Genomic DNA, 22,423 nt, shown 5'->3' on the forward strand with positions numbered 1-22,423 from the left:
TGAAGGTGGAAATGAAGGAAAGAACCTACTTGCCTCCACCTTCCACAGTCTCCTGGACTATATTGGGCAGTGCTGGTGAAGAGGGAACCCAGGCAGGCACCCCAGAAGATGAAGGACACCTCCAATCAATCATTGTGGAACTGCGAAGCTCAGATTTGGCACACACACTTCTTAACAATAGGCAGCTTCCTTAAATATGAATTGTGCTTTGCCAACCAAAGGATCCTGCTCTTCACAGATGGTGGCGTGAAGTAGGACCCAGCAGCAAAGAAAGCAGATACTGAGGGCACAAAGGGAATTATTACACTTGGACAGGCTGCAGTGTTTAACCCGCCAAGTTGAAGGTGCTCTATAAGAAAGGTGTTCCCCTACACGAATGGTGCCGACATATCTTTTCAGGAGGAAGTAAAAGTCGACTTTTTAGAGGGCTGTTGGTAAATGCCTCTAAAGACTGTTTCTTTCCTCTGATCTTTTTCACCCGCGCTATTTCCTGTAGCACGATATTAAAGTGTGGGCCGGGAGTCTCCCTCCATAAAATGAAATATTTCAATGGCTTTGTTTATCTAAGCCAGTTTCACTTTCTCTGCTTTTCCTAATCCCTATTACACAGTCCCTCTCCTCTTAGCCTTCTTTTCTACAGGAGAGAAATTGGTGTGTGGCAAAAACTGGGCTTAGTTAAAACAGGACGTACTAAAAGCAGAGTGGGGTGTTCGGTTTCAGTTAACCTGATTTTATGGAACACACCTGTCAAATGTGATTACATCAGGGCTGCTTATTTGCTAGTTATTTAAGAATATAAAATATTAAAATTCAGAATGAGCTAAACTTACTTATGTGACACGTAAGAAAGCATGCCCTGAAGGAGCTTTAAGTGGCCTTCCTTTCTGGGGACTATGAAATGGACAAAAGGCATGCGCTTTGAAGGATAAGGTGCTTCAGAATTTCAAGCCAAAGATTAACTTTGAAGTGTAAGAGGGACAGACCAGATTCCCCAAAATCGGTGAATGAGGAGTATTTGTTTAGGTTTACATTTTAAATAGCGGACACAGCTTCAAGCTAGTATCTGACTCTGGGGCGGGGGGGGGGGGGTGCTTATGGCAAAGAACAAAGCACTAGCATATGCCACATGAGGCTTGAAGCCACTACCAGGCAGTCCACAGCAAGGATACACTAAAGGTTGTGCAGCTGTGTGCACCTTTGTCTGATGGTGAGAAAGAGGAGTTTACCTGCTCCAAGAAGACAGTGCATCCTGATTGGCCTCTTTGGGGAGTAAGTGGGAAGAAATTTAGAAAGAAATGCATTAATTGTGCAATTTAGTTTAGCTAGGTCAGATCCTTATCCTGAGACCTTTCTGTACCTTTGCTACGTGAGATTCCATATTCTTAAGTTCTTGAGTTAAGACTCCAGAACGTTTCTGCACTTTACCCCACCTTAACTTGGTTCACTTCCAACTGACGCCTTCTGCTTAGGACTTTCCCTCTGCCATTTTCAGATGCGTAATTTAGTCTGGAGAACTTCCTTTATGGAATGTTGACTGACTGAAGGTACTTATAAAGCGCTCTTATGCCGAGGCGTCTTGACGCTGGGTACAAGATCGAGGCACACAACCAACTTTAGCCTTGCAAGAAAAGCCTGGTCTTAATAGGTTTCCTAAAAATGGTCCGCGAAGGCTGGAGTCGAAGTGAGACGGGGAGAGCGTTCCACAACTTAGGTGCTAAGAAGGAGAAACGTTTCCCGCCCCATGTGACTCGCTTTGTCAGTGGAGGAAGAACCAACCCAGAATCCAGCGATCTTAGGCAGCGTGATGGAACATACCGGGGGAAGAGTCGCTGTATGTCTTCCGCCCCGCATCCATAAAGTGCTTTGTGCACAAGGCAGAGTGCTTTAAAGTCCACCCTGCGCCTGACTGGTAGCCAAAGTAGTTGCTGGCCGAGGTGGAGCGATGTTTAGGTAGACCGTACAAGACCCTAGCAGCCACATTTTGAAGTGACTGGAGCTTATTCAGCTGTTTCACTCCTGCGCCTAAATAGAGTGCATTGCAGTAATCTATTCTTGATAAAATAAGAGCGCCGATCACCGTTTTCCTAAGGGAAAATGGAATAAAAGGAAGGATTTTACGTAGTATCTTAAGCGTAAAAAAGCAGGTAGAGACCACTTGGTTTATCTGGGGAACACATGTAAGACCTTTGTCAATGAGAAAGCAGAGGTTTCTGGCTTTACCCACCGGTGATGGACAGGTGCCGCTTCAGGGGGCCACCAAGAATGGCTCCAAAATGAGGGTTGTTTGCCAAATTCTAAGATCTTGGTTTTTTCAGCGTTTAGTTTTAAGAAATTTGCCTTCATCCAAGACATCACAGAGGAGAGAGCGTCAAGGAACCTGTCAGCAGACGTAAGGTCATTTTGAGTGACCGACACAATCAATTGAGTGTCGTCAGCATAGGTTACAAGCCGCAGACCATGACTTTTAATTAATCTTGCCAGTGGTGTAACAAATGTTGAACAAGTTGGGAGATAACGCCGAGCCCTGAGAGACTCCACCTGGAAGGGTGAACGGCTCCAATCTTAGGTCATCCCAGTATATTATTTGTTCTCTAGAGTCAATGAAAGAGGAGAGAAGAGACAGAGCCTTACCGTTGACTCCCACGGTCTGCAGCCTATTAATTAACACTGTATGATTTACAGTGTCAAACGCTGCCGTGAGGTCTAGCAGTATTAGGGCCGTCCTACAACCCTCATCCAGTACCCTTCTAATCTCCTCGGTAGCCATGACTAAAGCCGACTCAGTGGAGTGGCGGGCTCTAAAACCGTGCTGGGTGGAATCAAGTATATCATTCTCTTCAAGATAAGCATGTCAGTTCCGAATTTATGGCTTTTTCAAGAACCTTAGAGGGCAAAGGTAAACAGGAGATGGGACGATAGTTTTAGCCTCTGAAGGATCGAGTGAGGGCTTTTTTAGAATGGGCCTAATACAAGCCATTTTCCATCCTCCTGGAAAAGTCCCAGTACTAAGGACTAGATTAAGAAGAGGGGTCAGCAGTGCCCCAACCTCATTGGTAGCTAAATGCAAAATGTGAGGAGGACAGGGGTCAAGAGGAGATCCTGATTTGGTTAAGGAGAGTGAATCTGCCACTTGATTCTCATCTAGACTAGTGAATTGAGATAAGCTGCCTTGAACATGCTGTATTTCCCATCTCTGGAATGGGTCTTTGATGTTGGACTCCACAGAGTTCATAAGCTCTTCGTATACCGTTGTAACCTTTGTTTGGAAAAAAAACGCAAGGTTATCAACAAAAGCTTGGTCAGGGGTGAAAAAAGTGTCTCTAGGGCGACGGGTCAGAGCTGTAACTGTTTTAAACAGCTCTTTGGGCGAGTTGGTGGCCTCTAAAATTTTAGAAGTAAAATATGCTGTTTTAGCTGAAAGAATCGCTTCCTTATATTCTTTTAGCGCGAGGCCGTATTCGGTCTTATGCAATAAACTATATGAGGATCGCCAAATGCGTTTGGTACTACACTCCTGAGGCGGAAAGCCGGGAGGCAGCTCATTTCTTTTTAAAAATTGTTGCTTTGTTTATTGCATTTTAAGACTCACTTACCCTTCACTTGACGCTTAGCGGACTCTGCGCTGCTGTTAACTTGGCGGGGAACGCTTTCCCAGCGCCTCGCTCAGCTCGCAGGCCACGCCCCCTTGGAGGCCTCGTCCACCGCCCACCTATCTTTCCCTCCATAAATCATTTTCTTTCCTCGGAAGCGCAGCGGACGAGCGCAGCGGGCGCGACGATGGCGCGCCTTTGGCGCGCCAAAGGAAAGCCCGTCTGCGCCCGTCCGCGGCCGACCGAGGCTAGGGGCTAGTCACTCTGCTCCCTTTATTCATTACTCATCTGCTCAATTGACTGATCATCAAGGCTTGTGGCCCCTGGAGGACAGGGTTACAGCCCGACTCATTAGACTTGGCCTCCATATTTCTAATGATCCCCCCCACTCTTGTTCTTCATCATTACCCTCGACCGGCCGCCGCGTTAGCCCCCCATCCACCGGCACTCCTCAAACGGCTGTTTACGCGATCTATCTTAACACCAGATCGGCAGTCAAGCATCAACTCGACCTTTTCACTCTGTTGGAGTCACATAAACCCGACCTCTTATTCCTCACTGAGACCTGGTTCTCCGACAGTTCCCTTCCCTCCCTACTGGCAATTCTCCCCCCATCATACTATGCTCTTCGAGCTGATCGTCCCTCTGGTAGGCCAGGTGGAGGAGTTGCTCTGATTGCTCGTAAAGACATTATTTTTCAACCTATAGTTTGCTCCCCTTTGGGATCATCAGAGTGCTTGGTGGCCCGTTCACTTTCCTTTACTCCCCCTCTCACGTGTGTCCTCATTTATCGACCCCCTTCTCCCTCGCAATCATTTCTCCCAAATTTCCAAGACCTGATGGCTACTCTGGCAGTTAATCACTCGGCCATCATGGTGCTTGGGGATTTTAATTTTTGGCCCTCCGATCCTGCTGAGTGTACAGTGTCCAAAGAGTTCTCAGAGTCACTCCGCTCCTTCAATTTCTTTTCTGCTGTCCACACCCCCACCCACAGCCTCGGTCACATTCTCGACCAAATTTGGTACCGAGATTGCCCGGTAACATCACTTTCCACCACTCCCTGCCCCTGGTCCGACCACTCTCTTATTTGTTTTTCCTTCTCAATCCGGACAGCTCCCAAACCCCCTCTTGTTAAAAACATCTGGGCACGATCATGGAACCGCGTAGACGTTGCCGCCTTGTCGGCCACACTCTCCGAGTCTAGCCAGGATCTTTCAGGGCTGTCATCTTTTAGACAAGCGGAATCTATCGATGGCTGGCTGCGGGCTGGCTGTGATGCAGTCGCCCCTCTTAAGCGCATATCGTCTAAACGGCCCAAAGATGCTAACCGTTGGTTCTCAGAGGACTTGAAAGCCCAAAAACTTGAGCTCCTACAAGCGGAGCGTCTATGGCGGCGGGACTATTGCCCCACTTCGAGAAACCTTTATACCGCCCTCTTGGCCTTGTATAAGAAATCCATTTTGGAATCGAAGAAGGCCTATTTTTCATCTAAAATCCAGCTCGCCGAAAACCGACCAAGAGAAATTTTTGATATTATCCATGACTTAGCCTATTCTGATAGGGCCTCTTTGAAACCTCTCCCCTCACAATCCCTCTGCGATTCCCTTAATTCTTTTTTTCTGGATAAAATCAGCACGATCAGAGCTAATATTCCCCCCCGTCCCTTTCTTTTACCGATCCCTCCTGTCCCCCAGTCACTGCTCGCCTTGATTCTATTCCTCCGCTCACGGCTGATTCCTTTTTGTCCCTCCTTCCCTTAGTCAAGTCCGGCTCCCCCCTGGACCCTTGTCCCACCCACATTTTGAAACAGATTTATTCCTCCTGTCCCTCACCACCTCTTATGCTCTTGAACAGCTCACTTTCCCAGGGTATTGTCACATCCTCACTCAAATCGGCGGTAATTGTACCCATTTTAAAAAAAACTGGGGCTGATCCCTCTGTATCAGCAAACTACCGTCCTATTTCTCTCTTGCCTTATTTGGCTAAAGTACTAGAGCGTCATGTTGTGAGAACCTTGAGTGCCTTTGTGGAAAGGAACAGTGTTTTGGCTCCTAGGCAGGCTGGCTTCCACCCTGCTCATTCGACAGAGGCGGTGGCTATATCTGTCTTGGATAATCTTCGAGAGGGCATGGACACAAATCAGCCCCAGGCCCTGGTCCTTCTCGATCTTTCCGCCGCTTTTGACACGGTGGACCATGCCATCTTACTTTCACGTGTCAGGGCGGCGGGAATCGGGGGGGTCGGCCTTGGTCTGGTTATCCTCCTTTCTGAGTGGCCGTACTCAGGCAGTTCGCCTGGGCGACTACTCAGCTGACTTTCGTCCTGTGCAGTGTGGGGTCCCTCAAGGTTCCTCACTGTCCCCACTGTTATTTAATCTGTACCTTGCCCCCCTAATTTTTGCTTTACAGCAGCTGGAGGTCTCTGTATACAATTATGCCGATGATCTCCAGCTTATTTTTTCTTTATCCCCCTCCTCCGTGTCAATAACCAATTTTCATTCTGTCATGACTTTCATCCAGGACTGGATGAACCACAACCACCTGAAACTCAATCCCGATAAAACGGAATTGGTGTGGACAGGTGGTTGTTCCAGTCCTTGGTCTTCTCTTTTCTTGCCCCCCTCCCTAGGTTCCCCACCTAGGCCTGTTTCCTCCGTAAAAAAACTCTTGGTTTCAAATTTAACGATTCACTCTCCCTTCACTCCCAAGTTGGTTCGGTTGTATCCTCTGCTTTCCTTTCCCTTCGGACAATCCGCAAAGTCTCCAGGTTTTTCACCCCATCTGCCTTTAAACTTATACTCTTGGCGATGGTAACGTCCAGTTTGGACTACGGCAATGCCCTTTATTGTGGCATGCCGGCGTACCTCGTGAGGCGTTTGCAGTTGGTTCAGAACCAGGCAGCTCGCCTGGTTTTTGGCCTCCCTAAATCACACCATGTCACTCCTCTTCTCAAGTCCCTGCACTGGCTCCCTGTCCAGCAACGTGCCCTATTCAAACTGGGCTGCATCATTTTTAATGCTCGGTCTTGTTCTGCCCCTGCTTTTATCTCCTCTGCAATCCTCAACTACACTCCGACCAGAGAACTGCGCTCTGCTTCCCAACAACTCCTCATTATCCCCCGCTTTAAGCGAAAAAAATGGGGAGGCTCCAAGTTTTCCACTGTGGCTCCTACATTCTGGAATTCGCTCCCACTCATCTTGAGATCCTGTCCCCAGTACTCCCTTTTCCGTAAAGCCCTCAAAACGTTTCTCTTCACCCAGGCATTCCCCTCTTAAATCTTTCCCTTGCCCCCAGTTCTTCCATCCTCTGGGTCTGTTGTACTAAAATAGCCCCATGAAACCGCCTGGTGTACGCGCGCTCTAAAAATATTTTAAACTCAACTCAAGCCGACATTTTATTTTTATAGTTTTTAGCTCTGCTGAGTACCAGGGAGAGGATACCAATCTTTTCTTGGCCGTCTTGGTTATTTCAGGAGCCAGTGGATGGATTGCCTGGCTAATCCAACTGTTATAATCCTTAGCGGCCTGGGTAGGGTCGGCACTGTAGGTTAAATTCAGTTTCAAGGCCAAAATTAATTCGTGTTGAGGGACTTTCTTCCAGGAACGCACCTTGCTCAGAGGGGGTCGAGTCCTTCGACATTTTATTGTTAGGAATATTGATGATAAAATTAACAGCATGGTGATCTGACCAAAGGGGCAACACACTGGTTACTTCAATATGGGTACTGTTAGTATAGAGCCATCCAAAGTGTGTACTGCCTGATGTGTAGGTTCTCGCACAATTTGCTGTAGTCCAATACTGGCCAGAGTATCCATTAAATTAGAGGTGTCCGAATTGTTCATAGCCTCAAGATGAAAATTAAAATCTCCCAATAATGTAAAAGAGTCCTTATCAAAGTACGACTCCATACGGGTTTGTAAGGCAGTGGAAAAAGCTAATTTCGGACCAGGAGGTCTATATACTAGGATTCCTTGAAAACATTCAACATGATTTAATTGTATACGTAAATGTATGGCTTCTGCATCCAGTAGTGGCTCTGGTGACATTGTCACCTTGTAACAGGAACGATAAGTTAGTGCTAGCCCTCCCCCTTTTTTACCTGTCCTATCCAGATTGATAACAAAATAATCAGCTGGGACAACACAGTTCCAGTCGGGATTACTAGCATCATTAGCCCGTTTTTCTGTCAAGAAAATCAGATCAGGGTTGCCAAATTGCAGTAAACACTCTAAATCATGCTTGTGTTTCATTATTGACCTTGCGTTAATCAGGACACATCTAATAGACTTGGAACTGCTCATAGGTAACGCTTTAAAGTGAGCATTGAAGGGTTGAGTGTACCCAAGCTGCGTCTCATTGACAAGCCTCACGTGAACAAGCTGTGAGTTTACCGTGGGCTAGGTCGAATTGAGGAGTTTCGACTTAGTGTTACACTGAGTGCAGGACGCACGAGAAAGGCATTTGGAGCCTGATTTAATATGCCAAGCCGGGCAGTTGCCACGATTTAGGCTCAGGAGATCATCACGCAAATAGTAAAGTCTAGTCATTTGGGCAGGGGTTATGGCGCTGGTCGCGCTCTGGGCGCAGACGGGCTTGCCTTTGGCGCGCCCGCTGCGCGTTCATCACATCCGGAACTTTATAGCCGGAAGGAGTGCGAGAGGGAAGACTAGACCGCGACACGGGCCCGCTCTTACAGACAGGCACCGTGGTTGGAAGAGCAATGACAGTGCCAACAGTCAGTTCCTACAATTCTAGCATCAGGTGCAAAGCAGTTTTTGGCAGCAAGTCGTTTTTTAACACAGATTCTAAAAAACAATTATCAGATTCAATTTTAAAAACACAGCAACAGGCAGCAACAGGCAGCAACGCTAGTAGTCAGCGCCGAGGCGCTGAGCCCCGATCTTACAACGATGCGCGCTCACCACATCCGGAACTTTATAGCCGGAAGTGGAGTGCGAGAGGGAAGACTAGACCGAGACACACGCCCGCTCTTACAGACGGGCACCATGGTTGGAAGAGCAATGACAGTGCCAACAGTCAGGTCCTACAATTCTAGCATCAGCAAGTTCTGTATGTTGAAAAAGATTTACAATTTTACTTTATTTGATCAATCTAGGAGACTATTAAAAAAATATTGATTTTTTTGTTTTTTTGGTTGACTTACCAAAGGAGTAAAAACTGCAACTTTAACTAATTTGCTAATAAACGTTTACGGTTGGAAACTATCCTCTGTCGTCTTGTGGAGGCAAATTGGTTTCACTGTAATTTGAAATTGATGTTCTGATGCTTGCTCCAAAAATACACTTTTAGCGAATAACCAATGGTCCATCCATAAGTGGAGTAATCTGTGACAAATATGAGGCACAAGGTATAGAAAATTGTGCTGAATCAAGAGCAAACTTTTTTTAGGGGGGCTCTTTAACCAAAAAAAAAACCAAAAAAACTAAAAAACACCTGCAGGTGCAAGAGCCACAAAACAAAGCAGAGTTTGCCTTTTTTTTTTAATTTTAAACTGTATCCCACAGCACAGCATTGGCTGTTTTTTCTTGTGAAACAAAAACTTAAATTGAATGAATAAACACCTTACAAGTCAAAGACATTGGAGTTTGATCCTATCCTTTCCATTAAATGAATACCAAACTTAAATGTTGAACATTTATGCAGGTTGTGTGCGCTTGACATCGTTTTTTTAAATACTGTGCAGCGTTGTTTGACATCATTGGCAAAGCCAATAGGTCACGAAGGCACAACATATTGCTTCTGCCAATGCTTATTTTAATATCTACTTTAAAGCTTTCTAAAGGTCCTATGTATTTTTGTATTCGTTTCATAAGCATTTCTATGCAAGCTCCTTTCTGAGCCAATTTTGCATCACACAGTGAGACATTTGTACAGCTTATACAGAATGAATATAGTTTCTAGCGGATTACAGCCAGGATGAGGATTACCTGATGTCAGCTAAGGATTTAGCCTTCAGATCCAGTGGGGATAGAGGGGTCTTTGAACCATTAAGCCACCTGTGATTCCGAAAATACTACTACTGTAGCAAGCAAAATAAAAAAATACATATCAGTGTAAAATAATATCCAGGTGTGTTACTATAGCGAGCACAGCTTTAAGTGACCACTTAGCACGCTGGCTGACAACACAAAACGGTCTCTTTATCATCATCTTGTAAAGAGGAGAACGTAGCTACCATTAGTGCAGCAGATAAAGCGGCACCACAGTCCCTAGGAGCAAGGTGCCACTATACCCCAGTAATGGCCATCTTTTACAACCCAGCTAAGAGTTAAGGGATTCAATCTTCCTTGCTTGTTTCTGGGTCTATGTACTCTTGTGACATAAAGACACTCATCTCTTACAGCTAGCCAACTAAACTTGCATAGCAAGCCATCACTTTCAAAATTGAAGTATATTGTGGACAGAGTACTTAATAAAGATAGCAGAGACACGCCCAAGATGCACACAGGATATCAAGGCCCTGCATGACCAACTTCTTCGTGGCATGGATTACAGTGTCGGCACTTGGAGGGACTATCTCAACAGTACAGAACACTAGTAAACAATATCCTACCCTTTAATGAAATTACGCAACAAATGGTCAGAAGAACTTGGCCCGTTAAAGGGCGAGGAGCAGATGTTGGCTAGGATGGCTCCTAGAACCCTTACTGTGCCCATGGGAATGTGATTATCTACAACTAATGTATTACAGCTCAGCATGATTGACGAGAACGAGGGGTAGCCTTCAACCTCACTGCTTGCTCTGTAAAGGGGAGGTGAGGGAACATGTCACTTTCTATCATACTGTCTGGGAATGTCAAGTGATTCAACAATACTGGTCTCAGGTACATTCGACCCTATTTCATGTTGTTAGTAGGCAGATCATTCCTGATCCTAAAATTGGATTTTTGGGTCAGATACACAAATGGGGTGGCAGATGTGCAAGTAGCCAATTATTGGCTATTGGCCTGTTCGTGGCAAATATAGATATCGCCCATTATTGGCCCTTGGACAGGAACCGCCCCCCACAAACAAGGGGGAACATAGAATAGCCATGGATTAGTGTGCAAAGTCAAAAAAGTAAGTCTATAAATCTAGAAATTATTCATAGAACTATCCGAAAATATGTATAGTGGATAAATTTGCAGGACCTAGAATCCTCACAAATGAAATGGTCATGATTCAGGTATTTTTGCCTTGTGATGTGATCATATCTGGCGGTTGTATACTGTACAGTGTTAATTGTTTTTTCCAATCAATGCGTAAGAAAAAAACAAAAAGCTTAATATCTAGGTAAACACATTTCGATGCAATATGGATTTACTTTCCAATTTGTTGGCATATCAATGATAATCTCAAAAAGACCAAAACAATTTGTGCTAAACATGGCGTTGCAGTAATGAAACAGACCAGTTTCACCATAGAGCATAAATCTGGTAGACTCCTGTCAGGGACAATGCTGCTCAACACTCAACCACTCCCACATCCTCAGGGACTACCCCATCACCGTTCTACATGACTTCAGGAACATCAGTGCTCTTTCAATTATTAAAAGGAAGCCAAAAAATAAACCTACGCTAGGCAGTTGGTCTTCATCTGCATTTAGTATGTATACGACAACTGGCTACCCTGGAGCTTGGTGCATTTTATAAACACTTTTTTCACACTGTCTAATCTAATGAAATACTAATTAAATGACCCTAGTGAAACATACTGAATTGGTTGTTCTGTAACTTTGACGCAATGCATTCAACAGTACCTGCACACTGTCTGCTTTCTAATCAGAGAAGCAACTTACAGTAGTTTCTTCTTTTCACTTCCGGCTGGGCTCAATGCAAAGGCCTCACTTAAGGACACATCAGCACTCATTTGGTTAGCGTCTCATCCTGGATTGGAACTATATGGAGTTTAACATCTAGATGCCAATGCAATGGAGAAACCAAGGAACTCATTCAGCTGATCACTTATACTATAAGTGCGTAAGAAAAACTACGATAGGGAGGCAGGGTTTTTACTTTGTTCAACTCCTGCATTTAAGAGATGTGCATGAACCACAAGATAGTCAACTGTATGTGTCATTATGGGTACTTACACCAATTTTTAGGTTTTGCCTTAGCCATGCGTACGAAGTACGCATGCGCTAGCAAAACCTCTTGATTCCTATCTGGGGTGATGACCCGCCTCTGCCTATCATTGGCTAGCTCCATAAATGGAGGCTAGCCATTGGGAGGCAGAGGCTGTCAATCGCGTTTTCTCTCGAAAACGCGATTCGGGGGCGTTTCTCGGGCTTTTTTAAGCCCCGCCCCTTTGTCCCGGGCCGCGCTGCCATTGGCTGCCGGCCCGGGACACCCCCGTGACGTCATTCCCGGGCCGCGCTGTGATTGGCTGGCCGGCCCGGGACCTGACTTGTTTTTCAATGGCTGCAAATAACAGCAGTAGTTGCCTAACGCACTTAATCGGATACCAGTTGGCCAGAGGTGCCCGATGAAATTACCCTTGTTAAATCCTTATCAGTGCAAATCAGTTTACATGTCCACTAAAATTTCCTCAGATCGGTGTGCTTAGCCTCATACACATTCAGGTCCTTTAAATAGTCACACAATATCTATTGCAACGACCACAACTCTGCAAATCAGAGTATACGAGTGCACATTTCTACCAAACAGCGCCTAACGGTAGAGCGAATATTTTCCCGGAAACGTAATTTACAAATCGAATTTCTTTTCACATAAATTTAATACACCAGGGATTCACCAAACTCTGTACGCCAATGTGAGTTTGCTCTGAAATGAACCAGGGGCGAAAATCGCAAACCTCCTCCTTTCTTTTGCTTGAAAATATACCGTACTAAAAGAACAGCCGCCCATGCACCCTCTCCCCTTCCGCGGGCAGCAGTACACCGGGTTAAAAATCACCAGCTGTCGGGGAGGGGTGAGAGCTTCGGACATTTTTGATTAGTGACCCTGTGAGCCAATGATCTCCGCTGAAGTCTTGTGCCCCACAGCCAATGGCTGGGAGTCTGGGGTGCTCGTGGGCTGGGCTCTGCCGAAGTGTACTGCTGCCTGAGAGGAGGAAGCGAGCGAGATGAACCTGTCAGGTCTGAAGGGAGAGCGGGGCGACGAGGGCTGAACGCCGAGGAGAGGGCTCCTTTCCCGGGGCCAGGCATGGTGCGCAGGGGCTGAGAGCGGGACGTGTGCCCTGCGGAGCAGGTAAAGGGACTGCGGAGGGCGCGCCGACGGGGCAGGAGTCTTATGCAAGCTTCTCTTGAGAGGAGGGGTGCAGGACGCAGCTGCTTTGACAAGGGGAGGGGGTGGCACGTTGCGTTGTGCTTTGTGGGGGCAGGTTAATGAACTGCAGTGGGTAAGGCTGCGGCGGGACAGGAGTCCGCTACTTCTGCGGGTTGCATCATATTGAAGATATTCTGCAAAAGGGGAAGGGGTTGCGCCAAACAATCTCTGTATGGTCAGAGTTAGTTGAAGAAGCAAAAGAAATCGGAGCTCATATAGGATAGGAGAACTGTATCAGATTTATATGGGAGATGCATAAAGAAGCCACTCTTATCGAGTCGGGGGGGGGGGGGGTGTAAGAGACCTATGCGGGAGCAGGTAATGAGGTTAATGTTAGCATTGAACGGTGACCTGTTCTTAAATGGGACACGCGTCCTGCACCTTTACAGGACTAGGGGCATAGTTCACGTTGGTCAACGATGATGGTCTTGTTAAATTTTGTTTTTGCTTTTTCAGCCACGCCTTTGTGCAACATGGCAAAAAAAACACTGGCATTGCTAAATAGTAATACTGTGTGAATTTGTCAATGTTTTTTAAAATATATTATACAGCAGCAGTGCATCTGCTGTGTAGCATAATTGAAAGTAAAAAAAAAACGCTATCATGCGGCCAGCATTTACAGCCTTATTGTGTTTTTTCCTGTTCAGCAGTCAGAGGAGAAACATGGTCTTAGTGCTTGTACTGCTAAACTGGGTATTGATGGAATGTTTGGGAAAAAACGTCTACTGAAGGTGCCGGGCAGTCACTCTTAAATAAAATTAATGGTTCAAGATCTACCAAGCATTTTAACAGTTGCAAACAATCCAGTTTGGCATTTGCAGCTGTGACGTGCTTTTCCTTATTCACTAATTCCATTTTAGGGGTCAGAACATTTTTTCATACACCTAAAATGGGATTTCGATGGGTACTAAAATGGTATATGGAGGGGCGTGTTCTAAGCATCTGCAAATGATGTATCTATGTTTTGCATCCAAAATATGGGTGCAAAACATTGATATTTTACCAACACCTTGAAGAAGATGGTAACCAGTTTGCAAAAGGGGAGGGGGACTCTTTAGGATCCCTTCTCCTTTGTGAATGTTTAAAAAAAAGTTTTAAGAGGAAGAAATTGTCTACTGGCTATTTCTGAACAAAAAAAACGTCCTTTTTCCTTTAATGAAAACGGGCTCCAATAAAAAACAAGCATTTGCAATGCAACAGTTTCACCTTTGGAAAAGTTTGAGCTATTGGCATTGTAAATGACAAAATTTGTATTTATGTGTTGGTTTTGAAAACAGATAAATAAATGGCATTGTCATTTACATTGCCAATAGCTCTAACTTATCCAAAGGCGAAACCGTTGCATTGTAAATGCTTGTTTTGTTTGAATCTGTCTATTGTAAATAAGTTTCACGGTCAATATCTCATTCCTGTTCACAACTTGTTTGTCCTAAGTGTAGTATAAGAAACATAAGTATCCAACAACGTGTTACATCATGAGAAACGGCAATGAACTCAAACATTATCGCATCATGTGAGTATCTTAACATATACAAGTCTATTTGGAGTAAGTTGTATACGGACTGGATTCTGAGGTGGAACATAGCTATGCATAGTGTAATGGGTGTACACCTAAATGTTGCGAAGCAAGCAGTTTTCTATAAGACGTGGCCTACTAGGGAATCCCAGTGCAGACAACGTACAGGAGAGAAAAAAGAAATGGGAAAATCAATACAGTTTATTATTTTTCTGCCAAAAATAACCACACGAAATAAAGAAAAAAAAGGAAAACTAACCAATAACTCGGTGCAACTCAGCTTTCAGTGACTACAGATATCCATGCATCAACCAAAGTGCCATACGCCAAGTATGTGTGCTACTTGCGAGTTGTGTGCAATCGGGGGGCAGTTTGAGGGAGGGAGGGAGGGAAGGAGAAAATCCATTAGAGTGCCAGCAAATGTCAGGATCGCTCTGTCAGTGTGGAAATAAAAGGACCAGAGAGTTCTAATCACTCCATTACTCATTGTCTTGTGTAACATTTCATGTACATTGATTTGCACATTTGTATGATTAATTATCTCTTAATAATGTGTGATATTTTAGGCCCTCTGACACCCTACCGGTTACAAGGTACAGGAAGCACTTGTACCTACTGGTAGGTATTCTATGTTAAGAGCACTTGGTCTGGAGACACTTTAAAGGCTGCATTTAAAAGAGTAGTTGGGGTTCTCTGTGCAAATAAGGCGGTTTTCTACCTAAAGGAACCATTCATAGCAAATGCAGATTTACTAAAAGGTAAAGAGGCAAAAAAAAAATAAGGCACTAAATCGGAGTCTTGCAGTTTGCATGCAGCTCCATGATGCTGGGTTATAGCTCACTATATCATACAAAAAGAATAACTTATGTACTAAAAGTAACAACAGCAAAACAAGCATGGGCATAGCCAATAGGTCTCGCTTTTGGGATCTTCTTTTTAGGTATGTAATAGTTGTTGTTTTTGCGCTAATTATATTGTTTTGGGTAATTATACAATATTTTTTGTATTGATTCAAAACATTTATTGGGATGAAATATCTTTTATTATTGTAATAATTATCCCATTGTAAAATATTATATTGCATGTTTGTGACAAATTATGCATAAGAGCATCCGCAAAGTGAATCTGTCAGTGAGAGTTTGTAAATAAGAGTGTCAGTTATTGAGAGAGAGTGGGGGCATGAAAAATAACAGTCGAATAACGAAAAGTAACAGGCAATGTCGGTTTGACTGAGAATAAAATCAAAAATAGCCAATGTTGTCTTGTCCTGTCACACCTGCTTATTTTCTAATACAGCCGTGCCCGGTGTATTAATTAATGCTGCTGTATTAAAAACCATGGCAGATGGATCTCAAATGGGAGAGTGAGTGAAAGCGAAGAGAGAGCGAAAGGAGAGAGATAGAAAGAAGGGTAGAGAAAGTGAATAAAGGGGAGAGAAAAAAAGAGAAAGTGGGGAGAAAGAATGAAGGTGGGAGAGAGAGAGGAAAGAGAATGAGGAGAAATAATCAAGGTAACAGAGAGTCAATGAAGGGGAATGAAAGAAAGAGAGAAAGAGAAATAAGGTGATAGAGAGAGTAAATAAAGGGTGAAAAAAAACAGAGAGAGAGATAGAAAATGAAGGGGGAGCAAAAAGAGAGCGAGAAGATGCAATAAACAAGAGCGGCCGGGAAACTGAAAGTACGGCCGGCCAGCCATGAATAATTAGGGGAGGAGAAGCCGCAGAGCGCACGCTGGGAGAAGCCCTTTGATGTGGTGGCGGCCGTGAAAAAATGCAATTAGGAGGGAGGGAGGCCGATGCGCGTGCTTGTTTGGTCACGTGAACTCGAAGAAAACCGCACAGAAAAAGCCATAGTTTGACGAGTATTTTGACCACTAGAATTCTCTCCTTTTCCATTCCTGCGGAATGGGAAAAGGCGAGACCTAAAAAGAGATCCAGGAAAAAGCAGTAGCAAACTGAGCTATCTACATAAAATAACAATCTTGGATCTACATGGTAGACGCTGGTCTTTACAGAAAGGCACATTAATATCTCTACTCTATTTTAGGAGATAAAACTGTGGCTTAACAAAACACAGAGGTATCCGGAAAGAGCATTAGCCACCAAAGTACCATTAAGGTTACTTCTATTTCGGGAAAGCTTTCTGGGCAAACAAAGGTCTCAACAGCAGGGACCTTACCAAGGTAAGCTATTTTAAAATGCAGCAGGCCTGTGACCAATAAGCCATAACAGAGTTCCTTCGTGTTGCCAATTTATTTGCAGTCGAGATAAAAAAGTGTAAACCAACTGTCAAACTTTGCTTTTCAGATTTCCCTCGTCACAACCCCTTTTAGGCTTCCACCGCTTGCGACCAATTTATGGGGGCTCAAATGAATTGTTTCCACTTATGGCACTGCTTCTGGAGCACCGTAGTTATCATGCAGAAAAACTCTAGTCGTGCTTGCCACTTTCGTAAGACAACGAGGCGTGGCACTAAGAGGGCTCCTTCTCTAGTAGGACTAGTAATCTTATTAAATAAAGACGCGCTCCAAAACCGGAAAGGCGTTTGGTTAGCAGCACCACATGTTCTGATCTTGTGCTTCCGTGGCAGGCGCCACCAGAATAAGGAGAATAAGACACTGGTGGTTGCGGTAATAAGGCAGAGAAGATAGCCACAAATGTCCTATCTCAAGCGACATCCCTACCAGTTGCGCTGTGCACATTAACGGCGAAACCGGCGCGCTGGGGAAAAGGAAACCAACGGATAAGGTAATGCGTTTGGTAGCTTCACAACAGCCTCCCCACATACACCCGGAAAAAGCCCAGTTCTTACCTTAACGCACAGAATAAACCAACACCAGAAATTAAAACCACCGCCTTTCTACTCCCCGGGTTTCACAGTGTCATTAATTTAAAAAGCCCTCTCAGTTTGTCATTGGTTAGACGGTTCTTAGCGAACCGTTAACGCCGATTGGTTAATGCGTCACAACCAAACCTCCAGTGGATGGGTTTTCATTGGGCACGTAATTTGTTTCTACTGGAGTCTCGAGTTTACAGTTTGCGATTGGACACTGCGGGCCGTATGCGTGCAGGTCACAGTGCGCAAGCCACCCGACCGGAAGCAAAATAATCTTCTCGTCATCGTCAGAGTTCTTCCTCTGATATACGTGTAGAGTGCACATTTTGTTCATCTTGATCGTAAATAAGTGAATAGAGCTACTTAAAAAAATATATATATACTTCTTGCATTCTCTCAGTGTTGATTGTCACGTTAGTGCAAATGAAGTCCAAAAAATGAATGAGGTTTCTGGTTAAACAATAGTATACTTATTTTCAGGCGCGCAACGCCCATTGGACTCGAATGGCTTCAGCCACCATCGTGTGTTGCAGCCTTGAACGAGGCAGCTTCTCGGGCGCGCGCACAGCCGCACCCGAGTACTTCACGTCTTTTAAAGACCTTTTGCTTGTTAATGAGGATTTGATGCTTTTCACCACCCCTTCTTAGGGCCCCTGCAGCTCCACTCGGCCTTTTGCTTGAAGAATCAGCTCCCCACGAAAAAAAAATCTTAGCCCCCCCCCCCTGAAATTTGACTCTAGGTGCGTCTCTGCTTCTTTTCCTTTCTTTACTTCAATTGTTCCAGATTTAATGATTGCATTTTGGATGAACTTATTATCACACCAAGCCGGAGGTTGGCTGTAAAGTTGAAATTATTTTCTGTAATAGTTTATATTTTTTAATAGTGCGAATATGTCTTTTTCTCACCACTGTACTTTTAAAACCACCTAGATATTGTAGGTGAAGGGACAGACCAGTAATTGCTTCAGATTATGATATTCGTTGATTCAGCGTATTCATGGAAACAAAAATCCATATAACGAATACGCTAATGGAAAACTTGCCTCATGCGGTCTCAGCGATTGCGCCATCCATCAGTATTTTGTGTTATTGGCCAAAAAAAGTGTGCACAGCTTATAACGTACCATTTTTGGGACTGACCACTGTGAGCAATCCCTTTAAAAAAAAAATCCTTAAAGGGGCCATCTAAAAATAGCAAAGCACACTGGCAGGCATGGCAAACGGGAGTGCCACTGCCAGCTGCACTGTCAAAGAAACTGACACACAAGCAGGGTGCAGAACAAGCTATTTTAGTTATATATAGATCATCTGCACTTCGTACCAGCTCAGTGGTTCATCCGAATCCTGTTTAGCCTGCTCCTGCACTTCTGATCTGCACTGGACGAACACGTACCTCAGTTGACCGAATGTTGACAAGGACACTTAGCGCAATAATCACAAGCCACTACTTCTGTCATAGCAAAAAAGGTCACTTTATTAAGACAGGTACATTTCTTATCTCTTTCAAATCAAACAACTTTGCAAACAACTTGACATCATAATTATCTTAATTATCTCATAAAAACCCCAACCTTTTCCTAACATTTTCCCCAAACAGCTCAATCCAATTTTCTTGAACAAACCCCATGTAATTGCAAACCCCATTTTTCACTTTTCCCTCCCCTGCGTTATTCCTTCCCCTCTGACCCCCGAGGGATGGATAAGGCCACTCCAGACTTTCCACCCCCCAAAAGCGCCACCCAGGAAAACCGTTGAGTTTTCCTGGCCCTACCATAGAAATTGTTGAAAAGGAAAAAAATCATAAAGTGTGATTGCACCATAAATTCTCATTCCATAAATTTGCAAGCATATCGCTAAGTTAAAAACAAAAGGGGGGACGAAGTGAGACATTTTTTGGCGGGGTCCAACGTACAAGCCCAGATACTGCGGAAGGGTTCTTAAGGTCCATCTCAGAAGCGGGAGTTAGTTAGTGAGTTTGATAAGGTACACATTCACACAGGATTCTTTCTCTCCTAATAAGATACAGGTTCCCTAGTGGAAAGTTTCTTAGCTATGTTCTATAATATTAGCTGTTAATTAGGTAGGTGTTTTTTATATTTTTTCCCAAGAACAGGCCTCTCCTAGCTTAGGCCATTAGAGAGAAAAAGGAGGGTTTCCCAAAGGGTGGGATAGGGTGGGTTTCACGGGTAGTTTTTGGAGCACAGGTGTGGGAGCAAGGGGAGAAAAAACAAAAAATAAATGTCCTCGTAAAAGATCTAATTCCCGGAAGCAGGATGGATATTGAAGGAGAAAATGGATAGGAATGACAATGAATCAGAAGCCATCTATAGAATTCCTATCGTGGAATGTTAACGGATTAAGGGGACGTCATAGGCGTGAGAGGATCCTACAATACCTAAAAGATGCTCCGGCCCAAGTCATTTTATTACAGGAGACACACCTAATGGGAGATGAGATGAGGGAGTTGTTTAGGAGTAGAAAATGGGTTCAGAACTTGATATGTTCAGAGCAACAACTCTCTATAAGGGGGGTGGCAATCCTGATAAAAGCTAATTCCCTGCTGGTGGTTTCTGAAACCAGGGTGGATAAAAATGGGAGATGGGCAATTGCAAAAGTTCAATTCGGGGAGCAACCTTATACTATAGTGAGCTATTATGGACCTAACTTGGATCCTGTGCCTTTTAGTAAATTACTATCGGAACTGCTGGATTTCCCTGACCCGGTTATCTTGGCAGGAGATTTCAACGTGGTCTTAGATGTTAATCTTGATCGCTCGACCAAGAGTAGAAATATAATGCATAATAAATCCAGGGCTTTGCTAAAAAATACAATAAGAAATCTTGGATGGTGCAATATATGTCGAGAAAAGAAGGGCGCTTTAAAAAGCTTTACCTTTCATCAGTCCAGAATTGATCTATTTTTAGTGGACCTCAATATAAAAGATCAGATTCAGAATGTAAACCATGTAGGAGCACATATGTCCGACCACTCCGCAGTTTCACTGATACTAGTCCCCTCAATGGCAGTAAAACAACGTAGGTGGACAATGGATCGGCTTCCCTGGACAATTGGGCCAGCGAGCAGCCTCTCTTCACTTATTTTAAACAAGGTGGATTACCACGTTATTAAAATACATTGTGGACTATCTAACCTTTTTTAATACTCCAACCTTCCACATCTACACTTTCCCCTAGGGCCCTCACACTAACGGCACTGCACAGCAGGAACAAAATATCTCCGCCACAGAGCCCTCTATGGGTGCCCTTCGAGTATTAATAAGAGTCAAACCTGATAAAGACACCAAGTAATTTACCCCCAAATAGATGACCAGCATATCAGGAGGACCTTGAGAAGAAAAAAGTTGTTAACGTAGAAAACAAACCCGCCCACCGCATACCACTCTTGCCCTTCCATAAAACTTCATGTCTGGCACTTGGAAGTCCCAGGAATCTGCTATAAATTTGTTGTTCTGCAAAAATCGCTGCCCACTTTATGAATTAATGGCTCGCTATCCAGGTGATCATTTTCTCTGACAAGGGGCCCTGCCCGCAACCTAATTGGAAAAACAAACATTAGCAAATAGAAAAGCAGAACAAAATCATTTTCTAAAGTAACAAGCACAACATGATCATTTCCACCTCCCAATCCACTGTATGTCAGCCCCTGCACAACCCAATCTTGACGCTTCAGTAGCAAAATGAATGAGTTCCAAACAAAAAGTATTTTTTCCCAACCTAACCAGAGCCTTCCTTAATACTGCTAGCAAGTGAGAACTAGTAAACTTAGATCCATTCCTGTGACAAAATATTACACCAGACTTGAAACAAACTAGATTGGTAAAAACCTCCCACTCCCCCACTGGACAACAGCCCTCCACCCCACTCCCGTTGAAGTGTATCCAGGTACCTTTATCTAACTGATCTGTTTTAGAAGCTCTCAACAAGATCCTAAGTTTTTGTTCCTGCAAGAAGATCTCATTCATTACAATGCCTGGGAGGCCCCGTAAACCAATAACTCAGAAACCCTAAATGCACCAAAAAATAGCCAAATCATGCATAACCGAAAACAACAAACTTCCCACTCATCATAACAACAGAAGGGTAACTGCACCAAAAGCAACTGCAATAACTCAAAAGCGACTGGCTCCTGTAAGGGAGATGGATGGATGTATGACGTTAGAACGCATACATTGACAACGCGTACCTTTACAACGCGTTCGTAACAATGAAAGTTGTTACCACGCATTGCGCTGGGGGGCGCAAAATTGATTAATTTAATTTACTATTTCAACACCAGTCCCCGTGGATAGTAGGGAAGGTGTTGGGATAGTAAATTAAATCATTTACTATCCTTGAGCGCCCCCCAGCGCAATGCGTGGTAACAACTTTCGTTGTTACGCCCGCGTTGTAAAGGTATTCCGTGGTAATGCTTGCGTTCTAAACGCTGCATACCGAGATGGATGCCTCCGCTTCCTGCTGAGACCCTTTAAAACTTTCCTAACCAAAATACCTTCAACTGGGTCGTATCCCCACCACAACTCCCCATAAAAGGAAATCCCAGCTAACTATCCTGCAATAGTGGTGTGAGATAGGCCCTTGTTTATTAGATGCATTACAAAGCCCCTAATCACGTTTTCATTATTGACCACCTTCCCAAATTGAAAATCAAGGGGGACATAACTTAGACACTCCGACCAAGCCTGGTGATAACTTCTTCTGGTGGAGGGAGCTATCGATTTTTCTACTAGCTCGACGATCCTCAATGCCCCAATTCCCAAACGGTCTGTGAAATCGAAGTGTTGGTGATGTTTGCCCCTGGTGCCAAACTGTGAAACATCTGCCAATGAAAGCTAGACAAAGGGGTATATTACGATGGCGGACGGTCTTTCCCGCACCCGCCGCGGACGGTCTTTCCGCACCCGCCGCGGACATTCTTTCCCACACCCGCCGCGTACGGTCTTTCCCACACCCGCCGCGGACGGTCTTTCCGCCCGACATGTCAAAGTGTCCAGGACGGGCTCCATGGGTCCCGGGCAGCCCGCTCCCGGGCGTCCGGGGCTCCCACCTCCAGGCCGACGGCATGTCAAAGTGCCCAGGACGGGATCCACGGGTACCGGGCAGTCCTCCCCCGGGCGTCCGGGGCTCCCATCTCCAGGCCAACGGCATGGCTCAATGCCCAGGACGGGCTCCATGGGTCC

The 22,423-nt window shown here is 44.7% G+C and overlaps 1 protein-coding gene across 4 annotated transcripts in view; it reads right to left on the reverse strand.

Moving 5' to 3' along the window:
• DLGAP5 (DLG associated protein 5) overlaps window positions 1-17,330 on the reverse strand; it is a 175,962-nt gene extending 158,632 nt beyond the window's left edge. For all 4 annotated transcript variants that reach the window (XM_078659842.1, XM_078659841.1, XM_078659840.1 and 1 more), the window contains exon 1: window positions 17,203-17,330. The gene's annotated coding sequence lies outside the window, so the exon portion shown is untranslated. The remainder of the gene's footprint in view (window positions 1-17,202) is intronic.
• Window positions 17,331-22,423: the final 5,093 nt, after the last annotated feature.

Source organism: Lissotriton helveticus, chromosome 9 (assembly GCF_964261635.1).
Source record: "Lissotriton helveticus chromosome 9, aLisHel1.1, whole genome shotgun sequence".
Taxonomy (NCBI): domain Eukaryota; kingdom Metazoa; phylum Chordata; class Amphibia; order Caudata; family Salamandridae; genus Lissotriton; species Lissotriton helveticus.